The sequence below is a fragment of the Equus caballus genome, chromosome 25 (assembly GCF_041296265.1).
Source record: "Equus caballus isolate H_3958 breed thoroughbred chromosome 25, TB-T2T, whole genome shotgun sequence".
In the NCBI taxonomy this organism is placed as follows: Eukaryota; Metazoa; Chordata; class Mammalia; order Perissodactyla; family Equidae; genus Equus; species Equus caballus.
Window position 1 is genome coordinate 15,298,419 of NC_091708.1, and position 24,963 is coordinate 15,323,381.

At 39.0% G+C, this 24,963-nt stretch overlaps 1 long non-coding RNA gene across 1 annotated transcript; it reads left to right on the forward strand.

Moving 5' to 3' along the window:
- The first annotated feature begins 799 nt into the window (after positions 1-799).
- Positions 800-1,361, forward strand: LOC138920721 (uncharacterized). The gene is made up of 2 exons (XR_011432419.1): positions 800-842; positions 1,096-1,361. It is a non-coding gene; the product is annotated as an uncharacterized lncRNA (long non-coding RNA).
- Positions 1,362-24,963: the final 23,602 nt, after the last annotated feature.

A 24,963-nucleotide genomic window follows, 5' to 3' on the forward strand; every position in this document is an offset into this window, starting at 1 on the left:
TTTTATAAGATTTTTTTTTTTTATTTTTCCTTTTTCTCCCCAAAGCCCCCCGGTACATAGTTGTATATTCTTAGTTGTGGGTCCTTCTAGCTGTGGCGTGTGGGATGCCGCCTCAGCATGGCTTGATGAGTGGTGTCATGTCCGTGCCCAGGATTCAAACCGACGTTGAAATCCTGGGCAGCTGCAGCGGAGCGTGCGAACTTAACCACTCAGCCACGGGGTCAGCCCACATTTGTCGTTTTCATTTTCAGAATTGGCAATTTGCCTTGAGGTGAAATGTGCCTTTAATTCTGGAATTACTTCTCTTGGTTCCCCTCCTCTCTTAAATCTTGGTCCCACAATTTGTCACTGCCTTGGTAATTCTTTGAGGCCAATGTATATTTCAAACATATGTATTTTAAAACATTGTGCCCATCTTTTAGTTCTCAATAGGAGGGTTATTCTAAAGCTATGCATCATCCATTGCAGGAAGTGGAACTCCATTTTTTTTCTCTATTTATATAAATATGCAGAGACAAAAGAATCAAGGAATTTAGAATTTTTGTAGGATAATGGATGTTTTTGTTTTCTTTTTTACTCCCTTGTGATGTATATGTTTCCTGAAAAGAGCGTGAATTGCTTAGATTTATTAAAATTAATGTATCTAAATAGAACATTAAAATTAGTATATATAATAAGATACTAGTAGCAGCAATTTATTTGTTATTGTTTAAAAACATTATTATAACAATAATAAAAGATATATAAACCAAACCATCACCCATAATCCCCTCATTTAAACTTACATTTTTTTATTTTCCAGTCTGGGCCTTTATTTCATATACAGATATAACAGTGGACACGTGAATATTCATAACATTGAACTTTAATGATGTACTTTGAAAAAAAATAGGTGTCTCTATTTTTTCTAATACTACGTTTCTAATTCTGGTCCAACATCTTCCTATTTTTTGCCTAGACCTAAAAAAGATTGGCATATTTATAGATTTCTTGTTCTATCCGATAGATGTATAGTTAAAATACCGAATAAAATGGTTAAAAATGTTAACGTCACCAGAAGATGTATATATCTTTTTACAAATGTTTTCCTTTCAGATCAGAAGAGGCATAGGAGAATTTGCTTCTGAATATTACAGTTGACTTTGCCTGCCTTGTAAAGCTGTTTTGCAGCCAGGATAGATCATTTCCACTCTTCTTCATTTCAAATCCATTTGTCAAACTCCAGGTGCACTTCTTTTCCAAGAACAATGCCTGTGTGTCATTAACGGTAACGATATTGATCTTTAATAATATTAGACTCTGCTGACTTGAAGTCTTTTCACGATATCTCTGTTATCACATAAACTTTTGGAAAAGAGAAATTATTAGTCAGATTCTCATTAATATCATTACATTTATGGGTGTCTTAATGAAATTCATGGCAATGTAAGAAGCAGCTAAATTCTAAAAGAATTCCAAGATTTTTTGTAGTTATGTAATATTTACCGGGTGAAAATAGGAAATAAAAATGAGTTTATTCTCTGAAATAGAAAGTTTCAAACAGTGACCTGGAGGACAGTCTTCTCTGAAAATGATACTAACAATTCTTGGTGTGTTTAAAATGTCAGTCATATTATGAAAAAACCATAGAGATTAACCCAGGCCAGATATCCACTTCCTTAAAAATGTGGTGACTGCAGGTTAGGGCGTGAATCTTATTTTTATGAAGGGCTCCAGTTAAGAACTCATATAGAATGCCCACTCTGGAAACTTCCTTAGAGGTCGTAGAACAACCTTAGCTTCTCTCTTTCTAGATGAGACTCCGGAGGTTATTTCAGATATCAAGTTGGTGGACAATTTCATGAAAACTAGAACAGTAGTTGGCCTAGAGCATATGTTCTATAAACGTTAATTTCTTTTCCCTTTTTCCTAGAACACAGAAACCTAGTTTCCCATTCTTGAGATGAATGCATCGTGATTTGTCTGTTGCATTAATCATCCAATCTGTGATAAAGAGTGATCCCCAAATCTCAGTGGCAAATAATAACAAAGACTTATTTCGTCACCTCATTGCACATCCTCTGTGGTTGGGCTGGAGCTGTCCCCTATTGCTGCAGGTTGCCTGCAGCTGCAGCTGTGGGCGGGGCTCTGTTTCATATGGCTCTTTTCTGTGAGTCTTCATCTTGGAATCCAGGCTGATGGCGCATCCCACCTAGGATATGCTGTTCTTCAGGCAGAGATTAAAAAGCAAGAGCAGGCATCTTAAATAAGCTCCTACTTGGGGGGAGCACACTGTCATTTCTGCTCACATTTGTTGGCCAATCAAGTCCATGGCCAGGTTTGAAAAAGGGCAGGGAGATGTGCTCAGCCTGCAGGAATCATGGCAAACAATGAAGATGTGTAATTCTCTTGCAGGATAGGGAGCAAATTGTTGTCAACAGTAATACCACACAATTGACAAATATTTTAACGTGCTACCTTTATTTGGCCTACTATTCTTTTTTTCAATTCTAGCTCTGCTGAAATGGAAGACACTGGTTCTTGCTACATTTTATATGGCATAGCTGAGTTCTAATTTTTTTCCTGTTAGACTAACAATGCAGATCTCTTTTTGGTTACTCAGGAAGCATCTTTTCTTTTCTTTTCTTTGTTTTTTAGGAAGATTAGCCCTTAGCTAACATCTGCTGCCAATCCTCCTCTTTTTGCTGAGACAGACTGGCCCTGAGCTAGCATCCATGCCCATCTTCCTCTAGTTTATATGTGGGACGCCTGCCACAGCATGGCTTGATGAGCGGTGCCTTGTCCGCATCAGGGATCCGAACTGGCGAACCCTGGGCCACCGAAGCGGAACTTGCGCACTTAATCGCTGTGCCACCGGCCCAGCCCAGGGAGCATATTTTCAAAGCTGCAATAGAATTTGAGAACCAATTTATTTTTCTTGGAATCAAATTGTTGTTACTAAACTTGAGGATGTTTATTTTCTTTTGAAAAATGCTTAATGGAAGGGGGACATTATGTGCAGGAGACTGTTGTCTTTTATCCTCTGAAAGAAGACTTGCAAAGCCTTCAACTTAATCCTCAGAGAAAATGTCAACTTTAGGTGGCTAAGTATTGCTGGTGGTACCAATAGAAAGTTGAAAAGCCGTGGGACTAGAAAGTATGTTTCTGCAAAGTCTTTTAAAAATGTTTTAAAGCTCAATTTAACAATTGACAGGGTATTAATTATGCCTCCAGAGCCTTACTCAAAATTCATTTTTAGGAAGAGGAAGGTTCTGTGTAAATTGGGGGTAGGGTAGGGGAAAGGAATGGGGAAGAGAAGAGAGCTAGTCATTTAGAGTCTACTGCATTTTTCTTATACTTCAAAAATGCATTTAAACTTGAGAGCAATCCTTTAATGGATGGATGGGTGAAGACAGAGGTGACAGTGAGAGAAGGGGAGAAGGGTCATCTTTTCCACAGCAGAGAAGTGGGTGACGTCTTCAGATTCTTAACATTAAAATCTGGCTTTCTATCATGTATCTATATCTGAGTGGTGAGTATATTCACTTGTAAAAAAAAGAAAAAAAGGAAAGAGTGGAACTTCAAGAGACATAAAAGGGACTATAGAGAGAAATCTTCTTGCCAAGTGTGCCCCCAGCCACCCAGTTCCCTTCCACAGAGGCAATCTGTGTCATCTGTTTCTAGTGTGGCATTATAGCAGTATTTTAGTCATTTAAAAGTAAATACATTTAACTACATATTTATCCCTTTTTTATACAAAATGTATCAGTTCTACACTCAGCTTTCACTTAATATGTCTTGGAGACAATTTCATGTAAATATACAATCAGTCCCCTCCCCACGCCTTCACCTCTTCTTTTTTTTAAGGCAGTTTGGGTCTTACATTGTAAAAATATACCATAAGCTACCAAGTGGTAGTGCGTTTCTTCTTTCTGGAAGCATATGTTGAGTCTTCTGTATCCCCAGAATTGTGCCGCCCAGAGGACAATTAGTAGGGGCCCTCAGGGGACTTATCAGCTTGTAACTTACATTTATTTGTTACTGTGGCTGACTAACTCCTGTTTGTTTCCCCAGTGATAAACAGCAACACCCTCATGAATGCTCCTTTTTCTCACTTTGGGAGGTCACACACAAGGGAACAGCAAAGCCAGGGAAACTGAGTCCTCTACCGCAGCACAAAGGGAGAGGTTCCCTGAGGACCAGTCCAGTTGATGGTAGCTCTAAAATGGAAAGGAAAGCAGGCAAAGCCCAACGTGGGGGTGAAATGGGCTCATAGAGGCGAACAGGGCAGATGCAGGCAGAGTGGTGACAGGACAGGCTGCTAAAGGCAGAGGTCTGTGTGGTTTGCTAGACACTCACCTTTTCAGTCCTCAACCTTCAGAAGAGCCATACTTGCTAGAGAGAATTTGCTGTGATTTTTGAATGTAAATGCAAACGTGCATCAGTTCAGAGTGCTATTAAAAGGAGAATCACACCAAATTAGAGGATATGAAAATGAAAAGTCATTTGAGTGAATTACCTATTAAATGTCAACCACGATCTAATAATACGTTTTCTTTCATATATGAAGGCAGTGCCACTCCTCTGCTGTCAGTAGGGATATTTCCTGCCTCTGTCTTGCTTTGTCCCCTTTGCCACCAACTAGGGTGAGGAGTCAGATGGAAGTCATGAAACACAGTGACCCAGAATAGCATTCATGAGAACTGACCCCTGGCCACGGCTTCATGAACACCTTGTCTGGTGTTCTCCTGAGATTAATCGGCCTCAGGCAAGAATCTGATAGTTGAATAATTACATAATGCATATTTCCATAATACTTAAGTGCATGGGTTATTATTAAAGAATGTATGCAGTTTTTTTCCTAATTGTTCTAGGTAGAACTTTTATAGATGGCAAACAGTGGTATAAACAGTTAAAATGAGATTTTCAAGGCTGTGCGACATAATCTATTGAGACGTAAGAATTTTATTGAATCCCATTTAGTCAGAGTTTTTGAAAATACCTTTTCTTTAGAAGAAGTTGCATCTGCTAGGAAGTGGGCACAAGCATCCTTGATGTTTGTTGGCGCTGATTGTCTACCTACTTAACGACTAAGAGTACCATTCAGGATCTCATTCCCAACCACTTTACCCTGAGCTTCTCACGCTTTCGACTCAACAGGTCTTCTTTTGAACTTGTCTTCTGCTTGAAATCCATAAAATATAAGTTTTACAGAGCTGTGTCCTCCAGACAAATGTAGTGACATTTTCAAATGCCACAGCACATTGTGAAAATCCTGATTTCTTCATCCTGATGAGCAGCATGTACTAGATGGTGGGCTTCAGCATGTCAGTAAACTTTGGAGTAACCAAGACTGTGCTTTCACATTTTCCCCCTCCCCAGATCCCCCAAATTTATTTTCTCCCTCGCCTCCCTGCAGCTGGACTCCTGGAAGCCCAGTTCTGTTCCAGCTCTTGAACCTGTCCCAGTGGGGACATGGGAAGGAGAAGCCCCAGCCTCCCTACTTTGTGAAACTTAGAATTAAACCTTGCATCAGACCAGACATTGGATGTGTCTTCCCTGAGGTCAGTTTCTGCAGCAGGTTGTTTACTCTCAGCCTGTATTTTATGTCCAAATGAGTGAGGAACCTCTGGATCTCAGCCTAGTCCCTATCTTTCTTGGCCTGATGTTGCTGCCTTTGGTTTGAGCCTAATTGCTTTGAAATTTATGTGTGACTGTAATATAGCCTAGTGGGTAAGAGTTTGGGTGCTGGAGTCAGGATGACATGATTTGAAATTCTGGTTCTACAGTGTACTAGCAAAGTGACCATGGGAAAGTTATTAACCTCTCTACAGACCTCAGCTTTTCTCATCTATAAAATGGTGATAATAATAGTACCTCCCTTAAAAGGTTGTTGAGGATTAAGTGAAGTGATGCATGTTGAATTCTTGGCACCCAATGATTGCTCAATAAGTGTTAGCTATTATTATTATGACTAGGATGTTGACTATTTGCCCCAACCAGTACAGATAGATAGCAACTCTAAAGTTCCTTATGGGTAGAGACCATCATACGTCCACGTGGCGTATAAGTCAATGTTTGTTGAATAAGTAAACGATGGGAATGCCCTTGTTAAACAGTTAGCTTTCAAGTTAGAGGCTCCACTAAACATGAACTCATAATCTAAAAATACAAAACACATGGAAACAATCCACCTTGAGTAAGAGTCACCAGAAACAACAAGTAGCAGAAGGAACTAGGAACTTCAGGAATTTGAACGATAGAGTTATTGAGTACCAAATAAAATAGTATGTAAGATGCTTTTTAAAAAAGGGTGGAATAGAGAACATGAGAAAGAAATATTATGATACTGTAGTGATTTTCCACAACCTCTTTTTGTTCCCTTAAGATTTCTTGAGAATCATTTTATCATCCTAAGAGTCCAGGACGTGGGTCAGCTGATATCTTCAGCCTCATATAACCAAGAGAAAGAAGAGAGGGAGCACACTCATATGCTGACCCTGTTATGCATGGTTCTCCACTAGCAAATGTGGTATGATCTGTGCCCTGGAATATGACTTATAATTAGAATTTCTTCTCTTTGGAGAGGAGATTGAAGTGGGGGTGGGCTTCAGAGGAGAGGTGTGAGGAGGGTATGGGAGGAAAGACAGAGACCTAAAAAAATGTGCTTTGTCATGGAAAACTGTAACGTCAGAGAATATGTTTAGGGAAAAGAAATTATTCCATCAAATTGTTTAATTCAACAAAATTATTCTTGCTCTTTATATCATAATTATCTTAATTAAAAAACATTTTCAAAGTACATTTTAGTCATGAAGACCCAGACATGTTTATGCAATGATTAAAAATGCAATGATCTAGAAGTGACATCAGCAACATGGCAGAATGAGCTGTTCCCTTTCTATCTCCTCCTTTGAACTACCACTAAATGGACATTCATTGATTAATGGGGGATACCCACACAGCACAACAGGATGAGAGACCCATGCAGCTATACATATGAAAGTGGATGGACTGGGCCTCTGGGAAGTAGTGGAGATAGGTGAGCACTCCATGACCCTTGCATGGCAGCTCTGTGTGCACGCTCAAATGCTTTCCTGGCTGGGAGTGCCCATAGTGCTGCTGCTGCCCTGCAAGTGGGAACACAACTTGGTGAGACTGTAAGAAGCAGCGGCAGCAGCCCTGAGCCCACCCACGAGTGCTTTCCTGGCAAGTGTGACCACCCACTGTATCCCCACAACCTCCAGCAAACAGGGTGGGATCAGAAACACAGATCCTGCTTCCCACCAGTGGTAGCAGGTGGAATCTGTGACCTGATACTAACACAGATGTGCCAGAAAAGGATTAGAGTCACAAACGCCATGAGAAACTACAGTAACAATTCAGAGCAGAAGGAAAATGACAAATCTCCAGAATCCAACCCTGAAGTCACAGAAATTTACAATCTAAATGACAGAGAATTCAAAATAGCTGTCATAGAGAAACTTAACAGGTTCCAAGAAAACTCAGAAAGACAGTTCACTGAGCTCAGTAATAAAATTAATGAGAAGAAGGAATAGTTCACCAAAGAGATTGAAACTATAAAAAAAACCAAGGAGAAATTCTGGATATGAAGAACACAATTAATGAGATAAAAATAATCCAGAATCCTTGAAAAATAGAGCTGACATTATGGAGGAAATAATTAGTGATTTAGAGGATAGAAATATAGAATTGCTTCAGGTGGAGGAGGAGAGAGAACTAAGATTTAAAAAACATGAAGGAATTCTTTGAGAAATATCTGACTCAATTAGGAAAAACAGCATAAGGATTATAGGTATTCCAGAGGGAGATGAGAGGGAGAAAGGAGCAGAGAGCTTGTTGAAAGAAATAATAGCTGAGAACTTCTCAAACCTGGGGAACAAACCAGACTTACAAATACATGAAGTCACTAAAACTCCTAATTACATCAATGCTAAAAGACCTTCTACAGGGCATATAATAGTAAAACTGGGAAAAGTCAATGACAAAGAAAAATTATTAAGGGCAGCAAGGCAGAAGAAAATAACCTGCAAAGGAACCTGTATCAGGCTTTCAGCAGATTTCTCAGCAGAAACCTTACAGGCTAGGAGAGAATGGAATGATTTATGCAAAATACTGAAAGACAAAATCTTTCAGCCAAGAATACTCTATCCAGTGAAGCTATCCTTCAGATATGGTGGAAAAATAAGACTTTCCCAGATAAAGAAAAGTTGAGGGAGTTCATCAGCACTAGACCTCCCCTACAAGAAATGACCAAGGATGCCCCCTCATGTGGAAATAAAAAGGCAAAGGTCTATAAAGCTTTGAGCAAGGAGATAAGTAGACAGAAAAAATCAGAAAACTGCAGCTCTCTTTCAGAACAAGGTAGCAAATAACTATAACTTAAAAGAAAAAGGGAAGGAAAGCATCAAAATTAACTATAAACACTTCAACTTATTTACAAACTCACAACACAAAACAGAATAATTTGTGACAACAATAACTCAGAAAGGGAAGAGGTAGGGGTTGAAACCTACTTAGGCTAATGGAGATAAGAGGTTATTAGAAAATGGACTTTTTCATCTATGAGATCATTTACACAAACCTCATGGTAATCACTAAGCAAAAAATCAAAGCAGAGTCACAATTCAAAAAAAAGAGAAAACTGAGAAAACCACCAAAATGAAATGGCAGTCAAAAACACAAAGAAAGAGAAAAAATGGAAATATAGAATAACTGGAAAACAACAGGTAAAATGGCAATATTAAGCTCTAATATGTCAATAATCACTCTAAATGTAAATGCATTGAATTCTCCAATCATAAGACACAGAGTAGCTGGATGGGTTAAAAACCCAGATGCAACAATATGCTGCCTCCAGGAAACACATCTCAGCTCTGAAGACAAACATAGGCTCAGAGTGAAGGGATGGAAGGTGATACTCCAAGCAAATGGCAAACAAAAGAAAGCAGGTATTCCCATACTTGCATCAGACAAAGCAGACTTCAAGATGAAAAAAGACAATGAAAGACAAAGGGGAGCAGTATATAATGATTAAAGGGACTTTCCACCAACAGGATATAGCACTTATGAATATATATGCACCTAACACAGGAGCACCAAAGTATATAAAGCAGCTATTAACAGACCTAAAAGGAGAAATTAACAGCAAAACAATAATAGTAGGGGACCTCAACGCCCCACTTATATCATTGTATAGATCATCCAGACAGAAAGCCAACAAGGAAATAATCGATTTAAATGAAACACTTGATCAGATGAAATTAATAGATATAAATGTAGAGCATTCCATCCGAAACCAGCAGAATACACATTCTTCTCAAGTGCGCATGGAACGTTCTCAAAGATAGACCATATGTTGGGAAACAAGGCAAGCCTCAATAAATTTAAGAAGATTGAAATCATATCAAGCATTTTTTCTGACCACAATGCTAAAAAACTAGAAATCAACTATAAGAAAAATGCTGAGAAAGTCACAAATATGCAGAGACCAAACAACATGCTACTGAACAACCATTGGATCAATGAAGAAATCAAAGGAGAAATAAAATACCTGGAGACAAATGAAAATGAAAATACATCTTACCAACTCTTAAGGGATTCAGCAAAAGTGATTTTAAGAGGGAAATTTATAGCAATACAGGCTCACCTCAACAAACAAGAAAAATCTCAAATAAGTAATCTTAAACTACACCTAACAGAACAAGAAAAAGAAGAATAAACAAAGCCCAAAGTCAGCAGAAGGAGGGAAATAATAAAAATTAGAGCAGAAATAAATGAAATAGAGACTCCCCCCCACCCCCAATGTAGAAAGGATCAATGAAACTAAGAGCTGGTTCTTCGAGAAGATAAACAAAATTGACAAACCATTAGCCAGGCTCACTAAGATAAAAAGAGAGAAGGTTGAAATAAATAAAATTAGAAATGAAAGAGGAGAAATTAGAACAGATACCACAGAAATACCAAGGATTATAAAAGAATACTTTGAAAAACTATATGCCAACAAATTAGATAACCTAGAAGGAATGGATAAATTCTTAGACTCATACAACTTTGCAAAACTGAATCAAGAAGAAATAGAGAATCTGAGTAGACCAATCACAAGTAAAGAGATTGAAACAGTAATCAAAAACCTCCCAGAAAACAAAGTTCAGGACCAGATGGCTTCTCTGGAGAATTCTACCAAACATTCAAAGAAGATTGAATACCTATCCTTCCTTCTCAAACTATTCCAAACGGAACACTTCCTAATTCATTCTATGAGGCCAACATCACCTTGATATCAAAACCAGACAAGGACAATCAAAGAAGGAAGGTTACAGGCCAATATTGCTGATGGACATAGATGCAAAAATCCTTGACAAAATATTGGCAAACTGAATACAGCAATACATCAAAAGGATCATACACCATGATCAAATGGGATTTATACCCAGGATGCAGGGATGGTTCAACATCCACAAATCAATCAATGTGATACACCACATTAACAAAATGAGGAATAAAAATCACGTGATCATCTTAATAGATGCAGAGAAAGCATTTGACAAGATCCAACATCCATTTATGATAAGAACTCTCAATGAAATGGTATAGAAGGAAAGTACCTCAACATAATAAAATCTATATATGACAAACCCACAGCCAATATCATACTCAATGGGAAAGAACTGAAAGCCATCCATCTGAGAACAGGAATAAGAAAAGTGTGCCCACTCTTGTCACTGCTATTCAATACAGTACTGGGGGTTTGGTCAGAGCAAGAAAAAGAAATAAAAGGAATCCAAATGGAAAGGAAGAAATGAAACTCTCACTGTTTGCAGGTGACATGATTCTGTGTGTAGAAAACCCTAAAGAATCTATCAGAAAACTATTAGAAATAATCAACTACAGCAAAGTTGCAGGGTACAAAGTCAACTTACAAAAATCAATTGCATTTCCATATGCTAATAATGAACTAGCAGAAAGAAGTCAAGAACACAATCCTATTTACAGTCACAACAAAAAGAATAAAATATCTGGGAGTAAATTTAACCAAAGAGGTGAAAGACCTATACAAGGAACACTATAAGACATTATTGAAAGAAATTGAGGAAGATATAAAGAAATGGAAAGATATTCCATGCTGATGGATTGGAAGAATAAACATAGTTAAAAGGTCCATATTACCTAAAGCAATCTACAGATTCGATGCCATCCTAATCAGAGTCCCAATGACACTCTTCAAAGAAATAGAACAAAGAATCCTAAAGTTTATATGGAACAACAAAATACCTTGAATAGCCAAGGCAATCCAGAGAAAAAAACAAAGCTGGAGGCATCACAATCCTGGACTTCAAAATATACTACAAAGCTATAGTAATCAAAACAGCATGGCACTGGCACAAAAACAGGCACACAGATCGATGGAACAGAATTGAAAGCCCAGAAATAAAACCACACATCTACGGACAGCTAATCTTCGACAAAGGAGCCAAGAACATACAATGGAGAAAGGAAAGTCTCTACAATAAATGGTCCTGGGAAAACTGGTTAGCCACAGGTAAAAGAATGAAAGTAGACCATTATCTTTCTCCAAACACAAAAATTAACTCCAAATGGATTAAACACTTGAATGTAAGACCTGAGTCCATAAAATTCCTAGACGAAAATATAGACAGTACACTCTTTGACATCAGTGTCAGCAGCATCTTTTCAAATACCATGTCTACTCAGGCATGGAAAACAAAAGAAAAAATTAACAAATGAGACTACTTCAGACTAAAAAGCTTCTGCAAGTCAAAGGAAATCATGAACAAAATTAAAAGACAACCACTAATTGGGAGAAAATATTTGCAAATCATATATCCAACAAGGGATTAATTTTCAAAGTGTATAAAGAACTCATACAACTCAACAGCAACAAAACACCCAATCAAAAAGTGGGCAGAGGATATGAACAGACATTTTTCCAAAGAAGATATGCAGATGGCCAACAGACACATGAAAAGATGGTCAACATTGTTAATTATTAGGGAAATGCAAATCAAAGCTACAATGAGATATCACCTTACACCTGTCAGAATTGCTATAATTACCAAGACAAAAAATAAATGTTGTAGAGGATGTGAGGAAAAGGGAACACTTGTACTACTGGTGGGAATGAAAACTTGTGCAGCCACTGTGGAAAACAGTGGGGATATTTCTCAAAAAATTAAAAATAGAAATACCATATGATCCAGCTATTCCCCTACTGGGTATTTAACCAAAGAAGTTGAAATCAACAATTAAAAGAGATTTATGCACCCCTACATTCATTACAGCATTATTCACAATAGCCAAGATGTGGAAGCAACCCAAGGGCCGTACTATGGTTGAATGGATAAAGAAGATGTGGTATATATATACAATGGAATACTACTCTGCCATAAAAAAGGACAAAATTGTCCCATTTGCAACAATATGGGTGGATCTTGAGGGTATGGTGTTAAGTGAAAGAAGACAGAGAAGGGCGAATAATGCATGATTTCGCTCATATGTGGAAGATAAACACATGGGTAAAGAGAATACATTAGTGGTTACCAGAGGGGAAGGGGGCTGGGGAGTGGGCAAAAAGGATAAAGGGGCAAATGCATATGGTGACAGATAAAAATTAGACTACTGGTGGTGAGCCTGATCAGTCTACACAGAAATTGGTAAATAATAATGTACACCTGAAATTGCACAATGTTATAAACCATTATCTCAATAAAATAAAATAAAAAGAAATGATCTACGTGTCTCCATTTTTAGAAGTCCTCAGGATTGCTCAGTTTGAGAACCACCAGTGAATGTTTGTCATCTTGTGGCAACACAAGAAAACTCCATGTGTGAACATCTTCCAGCATTGGCTGCTGCATGTTCTTTGTCCACTTGGGGCTTCTGCTCCTCCTCCCCTATGTTGCTGGCTTCTTTTCTGATCCCTCAGAAGGGAAAAGGCATCATTCTCTTGACATGGGCATTTCTATTCTGAATGGAGGCTGAAGAAAGCTCCCTCATCTTTGATGAACTCAGCAGTATCCTGGTTTCTTCCTGCTGAGGTCTTTCTGCCCCTCCAGGGTCTCTCTTGGACAAGATTTAAGAAGACCCACGCTAGCTCCCTTGTGCTTGGTCCCCATCTGGTCCTCGGGACGTAGTTCACACACCTTTGTTCCACAAACTCCGGGAATGTAGGCTGCCCCAAGAAGCTGCCTCTCATTTGCTTTTCTAGCAAAGCCATTAGCTAGCTGGTTTCTTGCCCTTTAGATTTTTCAGGTGAGAGTTGGTCTATATGTCCCCATCTCTAGAGGCCAAACATCAAACTCTCAAGCGGTTTTCTTCAAGCCCCTCTGTGCTGATTTGCAGAGATGGGGAAACACCCCCCAGTTTACCACCTGAGGAAGGGGGGGGCTTCTTCGTACACCAGCAGCTTTCTCCAAAATCTCCTAATTTCTGACTTCTGACCCTTTCATATCCTGATACAGCTGAGGGAGTAGGAGACATGTAACTTAAAAAAATATTTTTTTTATTGTGGTCTAAATAGTTTATAACATTGTGAAATTTCAGTTGTACACTGATATTTGTCAGATACCACATAAATGTGCCCCTGCACCCCTTGTGCCCCCGCTCCCCCTGGTAACCACTAAATTGTTCTCTTTGTCCATAAGTTTATTTATATTCCACATATGAGTGAAATCATATGGTGTTTGTCTTTCTCCGTCTGGCTTACTTTGCTTAACATAATACCCTCTAGGTCCATCCATGTGCCTGTGAATGGGACGATTATGTCTTTTTTATGGCTGAGTAGTATTCCATTGTGTATATATACCACATCTTCTTTATCCAATCATCAGTCCATGGACACTTGGGTTGCTTCCATGTCTTGGCTGTGGTAAATAATGCTGCAATGAACATAAGGGTGCATAAGTCTCTTTGTATTGTTGATTTCACGTTCTTCATGGCGGGATAGCTAGGTCATATGGTAATTCTATTTTTCATTTTTCTTTTTTTTTAAAGGTTGGCACCTGAGCTAAGAACTGTTGCCAATCTTCTTTTCTGTTTGTGTGCTTTTTCTTCCAGAATCCCCCCAGTACGTAGTTGTATATTTTAGTTGTGGGTCCTTCTAGTTGTGGCATGTGGGACACCTCCTCAACATGGCCTGACGAGTGGTGCCATGTCTGTTCCCAGGAGCCGAACCAGCGAAACCCTGGGCCACTGAAGCTGAGCGCTTGAACTTAACCACACGGCCACCGGGCCAGCCCCCTATTTTCCATTTTTTGAGAAATCTCTCTACTGTTTTCCAAAGTGGCTACACCAGTTTGCATTCCCACCAGCAGAGTATGAGGGCTCCCTTTTCTCCACAACCTCTTAAACATTTATTATTTTTTTCTTGGTGATTATAGCTATTTTAATGGGCATAAAATGATATCTAAGTGTAGTTTTGATTTGCCTCTCCCTGATAATTAGTGATGTTGAGCATCTTTTCATGTGCCTATTGGCGATCTGTATATCTTCCTTGGAGAAATGTCTGTTCATATCCTCTGCCCCCTTTTTGATAGAGTTGTTCATTTTTTTGTAGTTCAGTTGTGTGTGTTCTTTATATATTATGGAGATTAATCCCTTATCAGATATATGATTTGCAAATAATTTTTCCCAGTTGGTGGGTTGATTTTTCATTTTGATCTTGGTTTCCTTTGCCTTCCGGAAGCTCTTTAGTCTGATGAAATCTCACTTTATTTTTTCTTTTGTTTCCCTGTCTGAGTGGATTTTGTATTTGTAAAGATCCTTTTAAGGCTGATGTCAAAGAGTGTACTGCCTATATTTCCTTCCAGAAGTTTTATGGTTTCAGGTTTTACCTTCAAGCCTTTGGTCCATTTTGAGTCAATTTTTGTGTATGGAGAAAGATAATGGTCTACTTTCATTCTTTTGCATGTGGCTGTCCAGTTTTCCCAGCACTATTTATTGAAGAGACTTTCCTTTCTCCATTGTATGTTCTTGGCTCCTTTGTCGAAGATTAGCTGTCCGTAGACGTGTGGTTTTATTTCTGGGCTTTCAATCGGTTCCACTGATCTGTGTGTCTGTTTTTGTGCCAGTACCATGCTGTTTTGATTACTATAGCTTTGTAGTATGTTTTGAAGCCAGAGATTGTTATCCCACCAGCTTTGTTCTTGCTTCTCAGGATTGCTTTAGCTATTTGGGGTCTTTGGTTGCCTCATATGAATTTTAAGATTCTTTGTTCTATTTCTTTGAAGAATGTCACTGGGATTCTGATTAGGATTGCACTAAATCTGTAGATTGCTTTAGGTAGTATGGACATTTTAACTATATCTTCCAATCTATGAGCATGGAATCTCTTTCCATTTCTTTATGTCATTATCAATTTCTTTCAGTAATGTCTGATAGTTTTCCTTGTATAATTCTTTTACTTCTTTGGTTAAATTTATTCCCAGATATTTTATTCTTCCTGTTGAGATTGTAAATGGGGTTGCATTCTTGAGTTCTTGTTCTGTTAGTTTGTTATTAGAGTATAGAAATGCCACTGATTTTTGTAAGTTAACTTTGTATCCTGCAACTTGCTGTAGTTGTTGATTATTTCTAATAGTTTTCTCATGGATTCTTTAGGGTTTTGTATATAATCATGTCATCTGCAAACAGTGAGAGTTTCACTTCTTCAGTGCCTAGGTGGATTTCTTTTCTTTCTTTTTCCTGCCTAATTGCTCTGGACAAAACCTCCAGTCCTATGTTGAATAAGAGTGGTGATAGGGGCATCCTTGTCTTCTTCCTGTTCTGAGAGGGCTGGCTTTCAGTTCTTCACCATTAAAAGTGGTGTTGGCTGTGGGTTTGTCATATATGGCCTTTATTATGTTGAGGTATGTTCCTTCTTATACCCATTTTATTGAGAGTTTTTATCATGAACGGATGTGGGATCTTATCAAATGCTTTCTCTGCATCCGTCATGTAAATTTTTTTTAATTAAATTTATTTTGACGTAGTTTTAAGTTCACACACAGTTGTAAGATATAATTCAGACAGATCCAGTGTACTCTTTATCCAGTTTCCCCCAATGGAAACATCTTTAAAACTCAAGCGCAGTGTCGCAACTAGGACACTGACGTCAGGATAGTCAAGATACAGACGAGTTCCATCCTGCCAAGTCCTTTCAGGTAAAGAGCGCAGGCTCTTGGTGACATTTTAGTCTGCGCCCATTGGTGTCTCTGGGTTGCTGGCTTCTCTGCAGCTCCTACTCTGGGATTTATGAGGCAAAAAGATAAGCTAGGAAACGCACCACTGTGTTACTCCCTAGCTGGTCTGTCTTCTTTGCTCCACCTTTCAGAGTCTTCTTTTGTTTGTTTTATACATAATGTCCAGGGTTTGTAGTTGTACTTAGGGAGAGGAATAGGGAAAAATACGTCAACTCCATCCTCCTGGAAGGGGAAGCCTATCTACCTGTTTTTTGATCACCTCCTTTGCAAGTTCTCAGCATAGCTTTGTGCTTCCCGTGGAATGTGGCATTTATTGTCTTGGCGCCTCAGCCAACATTTCCTGTTAGCATTTAGTTACATTCACGTGAAGAAAAAAGGTTTACAAAATACATCCTCAACAATCATGATTATGAAAAGTACCTGGGTTTTCACTGTTTTAGTAACAACACATAAACATGTTCTTAGATTACTCTTTTTTCTGGCTTCAGAGAGATCGTTCTGGAAAGGTAGGTCTTGGAAAAATTATGCAAAAAGTGACCAAATTCCATTGTTGAAAAAATAAACATTGTTAATATACATTCTCTTTCACCCACTATAACTAGAGGGCTATTTATTACTTCCAGTAACGGGGCATCCAGAGTATAGGTAGTGGTGGGCTGGAGTCAGCTTGTACTGGCTTGTAAGAGATGATGGCTTTTAGGAATTCTGCAAGACAATAAACATAGTTATTATTAAAAATTTTGTAAAATTTCAATAATCACATTAAAAACAAAGTAACAAATACTCAAAATTCGCCACTTCCAGTTATTTTCCTACATTTACTATTATCTATTTTCTTGAGATTATTTACATCTATCGTAAACATCTGTGTGGTGGAAATACTGTATAATGGCACCCTACTGTGCATCTCTTTTCAGCTCCATGTTTCATGATGTCACATTGGTAGCTTGACATCAGCCACAGTGGGAGTATTTACTCCACAGAAACTGGAAGATGTTACAAATCAGGGCTTTCCCCTGGAAAGCCTGTTGTGAAACATTTTCCAAACACCACCGCGTATAAACCATTGCCCCAGATTCTCTCTACCGCTGAAGATAATTTTTCTTATTCTCCAAAAACTTGCCATATCTCAGGAGCTTTTGAATTTCCAGACCTAAATTAGTTGCATTTTATATAATGTAATAGCAAGATAAGAGCAAGTATTTCTTCAGCCTTCACAATCCACAGTGGGAAACAGATAGATGTTTCTTATTATTCTGCCTTTTGAAGAAGCCTTGACGATGGAGCTGATGCTGTGTTCAGATTAACTACGTGAGCAGAAGGGGTGGGGGAAGGGGAAGACAAATGACTTGTTTTTTCAATACAGCTGCTCCGGCTATTGTCTTTAATTACACTCCTGCTGGACTGATAAGGAAACTGGCTCCTGACAGCTGTGAGAAGCTGCCACACCACAAAGCCCTAATATTTCTTTTTGGGTATAAATGATGTCTTGAGCACTAAGCAATTCACTAGACGTGAATTATTTTTGATAACTGTGATTGGCTCTGTTTCTACGATATTTAGGGCCTCAATTTTCTTAAAGCGGCACGGCCCCCATGTGGAAGTTTACCTATTGGGTTTATTTAGTGAGGCAGGAGATTTTTGTGGTTAAATGTGGACATATTTTTCGAACTTTTCAACATATTCCTTATTCATACGCTTTTTTATTTGGCATTAAAAAATATGCTGCTATCTTCTTGAAAACATGCCTGATAACTGACTATCTTGGTGTCTCTTCCTTTCCAGTTTGGCCAGAATTCTCCCGAATATTCCCATAATGTGAACCCAAAGCAGAGACATATGATATAGAGCCCATGTGCCTTTTCATTTTATTTTCCTGGTAGGAAAAACAAGTGGGAGAACTACACGTTTCCGTCTTTTGTCCGTGTTGTCCTCACTTTCTTTGTGGCAAATGGACAAATGCCAAAGCAGAGAAGCATTATGGAAAGGTGAATTACTGTATGACCCAAGTGCCAAGAGAGTGTTTTCTGGAGAAAAGGTGATGCTCTTCTTGTGAACTGCAGGGTGGAACCGGGAAGAAATGAAAGTACCATGTGATTTCATTTATTAAAATGTTTCCAGTTTAGAATCTACAAAATGTGATTGAAAAGCTCCGCTATTAGAATATTCTAGAATAAGCTATACAAAATTTGGCATCATGTAATTAAAAATTTTATGTGGGGTTGTTAAATGGTGTTTCATAGGAAACGTCATACCCTCCATGTTTCTGTCCAGTGGGGGAGTCATTCTAACTTTTCAGCTCAAGCAGATATATATTCTTCATGTCAAAGAGACTTGGAAATATGTTAATTCTGCTGCCAGAGCACAACTACAAAGCAGGGAGCATCAGGGCCAAGAGAGCCAGCTGCAGAGCGCTCAGGTTGGAGAGCCAGGGAGGTCCAGCACCAAGCAGCCGTGCACAACATTACCCAGAATCTGTGGGAGGGAAGCCAAGCCAGATGTGTAGGGATACGGAATATGTTAAATCGGTTCTTTGAGTAAGTACTTAAGCAGAGACTCAGGTCTTTTTAATAAGAGTGCTGAAATAAACATAAGACATCCAGACATCCCAGCAGAGGACAGGCTTGGTGGGATGGGAGCCACATGGACTAAGCCATTCAGAAGAGGGTCCAGAAAGAACCATTTGATAAAGTTTGGCCAGTTCGTGGCCTTGCCAGTTAATTCAGGCTAGTGCAGTGGTTAAGTGTGTGGGCCCAGAAGTCAGGTCACCAGGTTTATGTCCTGGATCTGCCATGTCACAACTGTGTGGCCTTGTGTTTCTCAAACTTAGTCATGCTATCTGTAAAATAACCTCATACAAAGCTTTAGCATAGTTTCTGGCGCCTAGTAAATTCTCCATAAATGTTAGCTGTGCAAATACTAATGCAATTATCTTATTATTAGTTCCACAGTGAAATGAGACAGATATCGGAATCTGGTCAATATTTTTTATGGCTTGTAGTATGTTAGTATAGTTAGTGAACTGTATCGTGTTTTAATTACAAAATGACAGTTTAGGAATTAGCCGCAATTCTTTTTATACTCTTCATAGTGTTGCTAAGCAGAGAATCGTTAAGGGCGATCCGCTATTGATACCTAGTTCAAGTGGACCCTGCCTGACTATTGGACTGACCAGGGTGAAAACTACAGTCATAGAAGCAGGCTCCTTACAAAATACAGGTTTAACTACGTCACTTTTTCTTTGAATTTGCTACCAGTTAATTTAATTTGTATCTTTATGTGCCCCTCATGCGTGGTGGGGCAACATCTGAAGATACAATGAGGATGCAGCGACAGAGCAGGCTACTGTCTCTTTTGCTCATTAATTAATTCATTCATTGATTTATGGATTCATTAATTGATTGATTCATTCATTTATTCATTCAAATGTGGTGATGGACTTCCTGGACTATATTCTTCACTGCACTAATCTCATAATCCTTACTTTCAAGGACTTTCACATTCAGTAGAGGAGACAGAAAACGTAAACAGGGAAACCAAATACAGTGCTACTTGTTAAGAATAATGATAGTGAACATATCTTGTGATAATGACCAGATGAGAGCAGCCAGTAACTGTAATTGCAGGTCTTGGGGAAAAATTTCACTCTGACAACAAATATTTGTGGAACACCAACTATGTGCCAGGCCATCTTCAAAGATCTGGGCACACAGCAGTGAAAAAGACCAGGCCCCTGCTGTCATCACTTTTATGTTCTCCTGGGGGGCGGGGCTAAACTAATAGGAAAAATATGAAATAGGGATATACGTCATGCAAAGAATTAAAATAGGGAGATGTTTTGGGGAATAATTGGATGGCTATTTTATATAGGGTAGTCAGGAAAGACTTGCTGAGGAGGTGACATTTGAGATGAGACCTAAAGGCTGAGAAAGAAAGAAGCAAGGTTGAGGGGAAGAGCATTTTAGGCAGGGAGAAAAGCTGGTGGAAAAGTCCTAGTGCAAAATGGAGATCGGGACGTTCAAAAGAAGGTGGAGGGCAAGCCAGGGGTGGGACAAGGATGGAGAGTTAGGAAGAGGCAAGAAAGTCTCTGAAAGCCAGCATGAGGAGGTTGACTTTTGTTCTAGGTGCAAGGAGAAGTCATTGATGGATTCTAAGCAGGTAGTGACACGATCGAATTTACATAAAAAAAACGTACTTCTGACTGCTGTGTGGGGAATAGACTATTGGAGGTGGTTGGGTTGCAGCATTCCATGTACGCCATGGCAGTAGCGGCTCGGATGGCAGGGGAAGCAGTAGAGAGGGGAGATGTCAGTGCGTTTGGGTGTGTAATTAAGATAGAGTTGATAGGATTTGCTTATAGGCTGGATGTGTGGAGTGAGGAAAAGAGGAATGAATATAAGGTAAGGTCTTGGGTTTTTGGCGTGAGCAACTGGCTGGATGATGGTGCAGTTTCTTGAGATGAAGAAGCTTGAGAAAGGAGCAGAGTGTTTTTTGGGGGAAAGGAGGAGATGCTGGTGTGCTGGATGAGGTGGGGAAATTAGGGGTTCCCAAATGGCTGTGTGGAGTTTGAAGTATCTTAGATGCGCAAGATAGAACATGCCTTACCTGCCTCTGGGCCAGGCATTGCAACTGGCACATTCTAGGTTGGGTCAATAACCATATCTGGATTAAAGAATGAATGAATGAAGTGGATGGTGGTCTGCTCTGTCACTACATCCTCATTATTGTCAGATGCTGCCCCATCACACACGGGGAATGCAGAAAGCTAGACTAATTCAACAGGTAACACATTCAGACAATAATAGGCTTAGACAAGTCTGCATTTTGTAAAGGGGCTCTACTTGTTTGTTTCCCCTACAAGTAGTAATTTGGATATACAAATCTGGAGCCCTGAGGAGAGGTCAGATTGGCTGAGAAAGATTTGGTGGTCTTGGAATATAGATGGTTTCTTAAGCCACAGCATGCCTTAATGTCCCATAGAAGAACATACAAATATAGAGAGAAGGGGATCTGTATTAGTGTCATATTGAGGCTATAACAAATCACCACAAACTTAGTAGCTTAAAACAACACAAATTTACTATTTTATAGTTCCTGAGGTCAGAAGTCCAAAATGAGTCTCACTGGGCTGAAGTCAAGATGTTGGCAGGATTGCGGTCTCTCTGGAGACTATAGGGCAGTATCTGTTTTCTTACCTTTTCCAGCTTCTAGAGGCAACCTGCTTTCGCTGGCTTGTGTACCCTTCCTCCATATTCAAAATGCATCACTCTGACCTGTTTCCATTGTCACAGCCTTTTCTGACTCTGACTCTCTTGCCTCCCTCTTTCCCTTCTAAAGTTCTTTGTGATTTCATGGATAACCCAGGATAATCTCCCCAAGGCAAGATCCTTAATCACATCTGCCAAGTCCCTTTAGCCATGTACGGTGAAAGATTCACATGCTCTGGGGCTTAAGATGTGAACAACTTCGGGGGCCATTATTTTGCTTACCAGAGGCCCCAAGGCTAATCCCTGGAGTGCTCCTAGGAGGCTGAGCAGAGACGACCCAGCAAAGGAGAGGAAGGAGGAAAGTCCAGTGAGAGAGGAAGAGAACCCGGAGAATGTGGTGTCATAGAAGCCAAACGTAGACAGTTTTAAGAAAAAGGGAGTGTAATCATATTAGTTAGCTTTGGGTTTAGCTCTAAGTAATGGAAAATCCTATTACAGTGGTTTAACCAAAGAAGGGGTTTATTTTTGTCTTATAGCAATAAGTCTAGAAGAGACCATCCCTGGCTGGAGTACTAAGTGCAAGGTGCCTCTGTCTTCCTCCTCTGCTGTGTTTAGTGTATGGCTTCCTTTATCCCAGTTCCAAGATGGTAGCTGATCTCGAGGCTTTGAGTTTGTTTTTCAGTCAGGAGAATGGGAAAGGGTAAAGAGCAAAGGGCAAAGGGTAAAAGGCGTGTGCCAGCTGAGTCTAGTTCCATTTTGAAAACTTTCCTCAGAAGCTCCTGCTGGTCTTTTCTGCTTACATCTCATTGGCCAGTTTCCATGGCCATCTCTAGCAGTACAAGAGGAGTCTGTTAGCCAGGAAGAGGGAAGAATGGATATTGGGTAGGCAGTTAGCAGCATCTGCTGCTGTAATATTTGTTAATCGTAGAATTTTTGTGAAGGAAAATGCATCAAGAGGTCTTTCATTCAAGATTACTTCTCCCAAGGAGGTTGGGGCTTTAAAAATAGACTTAACTCCTTTTTAAAGGATTTGATGATGGGTGTTCTATAACCTTCATAGATACTCTTGATTTGTTTGATTTATACACTCAAGAAGCTTTTTCCTTGTGCTCTTACAATTTCCTCTCAGCTGTGATTTAATCCCATTTCATTTTGTTCAATCTTCTGGAGAGATGGAGTAACACCAGGCAGCATCAATCAATTATCTGGACCCTTGAAATAGTTGGAACTAGCGACCCTCCAATGAATTAGTGGAAAAAGGCATTGGGAGGTGAAATATAGGTGTTAGAGCTTATCGAGGGAATTAGTGAAACACGTAGTGAGGAAAAGTGCCCTCTGCTTTTATTGGGAAAGAACTGGTTGAGTGAATTTTCGTACAAATTGGAGCAGGGGATGTTATATATGGCTTTTATTGATGAGGATGGAAATTTGAATACATAAAAAGGAGAAATATAATAAATATTCTAAAAGACTGCAGAAGGATGATTGCCAGGCACGAGAAAATGGTTTGGCTGTGAAGCGTCCCCTGCAGGAGGAGGAGGGAAGGGTGCATGGCGCTTCAGTGGAGGCATTTCTGTGCTGAATTAACTGAGGTGCCATGTGTCAGTCTCTCCTGACAGTTGGTGTTTTTCCGGGTTGGTGGTTTTATCTCCTGTGTGCTCTCGTTGGCAGGGTGATGGCAAGTATTGGGCAACTATCATAAAAGAAAAACATTTTAAAATGTCATCTTTTGGTGAATTTTCCAACTATGCCTTAGAAGGTGGAAACAAATGTCCTTGAAATTCATTTTTTTTTCTTCACACACTATTCTTGGCCCATCTACCAGGCTAGAAAATTGCTGCTTTCTCTGTCTTCCCTCATCACCAGTGATTCAAGCTTCAATTTTGGAACTCTATGAAAAAATGTTATCAAATGGTTCTACAATCCCAGAGATTTCTTCTAGTCAGTATGTGCTACTCTCTCTCATCTCCCAACACACAGATGCTGTGGAGTGCTGGTTACGTTACTCTTAAATCTAAACTCCCATGTTACACACACACACACACACACACACACACAGTTCCCTGTCAGGATGGAGTTGGGTGAACCTCTGTCAGGTAAAATGGGTGTCTCTTGTTAATGAGACTTGCTCACAGTAGATCCTAATTAGAAGGCCAATGAATATTAGATGTTTTGATTTTTTATTGATTTGATATCAGAAACTAAAATGCCTGAGTATTTGGAAACGTAAAAAGGCTTTAATCTCAAGCATCCTGCAGACTGATTTTCATCGCTGATCATATCTTCATGGCCCAGAGAAGATGGTGTTTGAGTTGATGTTGAAAGAGTCTGACAAGAGGAAAGAGAAAAGGAGCATTTCAAGCTAATGCATAATTTGACCTATGCTTTAGGAAGAGAATTTATAAAATAATAAAGGGTAATTTTAGTGTACCGAATTCTCATATGTATACAGAGTTCTAGAGTTTACATAGCTTTCCCATCTACTTTAAAACATTTGATCTTGTGGAATAAGGTGGATAAAGCCCTATGTGGAGTTGGAAATTCATGTCATACAAAGTCTGTCTGAAATTACTGGAACGAGTTCCCAACTATTTAAAGGGTTCTATATAGGATGAGTGTCGATTTGTTCCGTATTGTCTTCATAGCAAAGGCATAAGCTTAGGAAGATTAATTCAATGCCTCCAAAAAGTCTCTAAAAGTTACTAAGATGGAAAATAATTAAGTAAAGAACAACCTAGAACAAAATTATCTCCCAAAGACAACTATTCTTAAAAATTTGGTGTATTACTTTCCGAATTGCTACACATATTCGTCTGTCCATCCATTCTTTTACTTATATAACAAATATTTGTAGATATCATGGTAGATTATATGGATACAAGCTAGATACAACAAACATGATTCTTGTTCTAATGGGACTTATGGTTTAGCTGATTCTTCTTACAAAGTTATAGCCACATTATATTCACATTCTGTTTTGTAAATTAACATTTTAAATTATCATTACATCATATGCACTTGTTATGTTATTATAGATGTGCTATTTGCATAATATTTTACCTTGTGGATACCACATATTTTTTCTATTCTTAGACATTTAGATGGCTCTCAATGTTTTTGCTGTGATAAATAACTTTGCAATAAACAATATACCTAATTTTCCCTATATTTTAGATTATTTCTTTAGAAGAGATTCCTACAAGAATTGCAGGGCCAAAGGGAGTAAATGTCGATAAGGCTTTTTTTTTTTTTTTTGGTGAGGAAGATTGGCCCTGAGCTAACATCTGTTGCCAATCCTCCTCTTTTTTGCTTGAGGAAAATTGTCACTGAGCTAACATCTGGGATGCCAACACAGCGTGCTTGATGAGCAGTGCTAGGTCTGCACCTGGAATCAGAACCTGTGAACCCTGGGCTGCTGAAGAAGAGTGCAAGAACTTAACCACTACGCTACTGGGCTGGCCCCCCAAATTGATAAGGATTTTGATGGTGGTTTTTGCTTAACAAAAAGTTTGTGTAAATTTATTCTTTATTCAGCAGTATAAGAATAAGTCCATCTC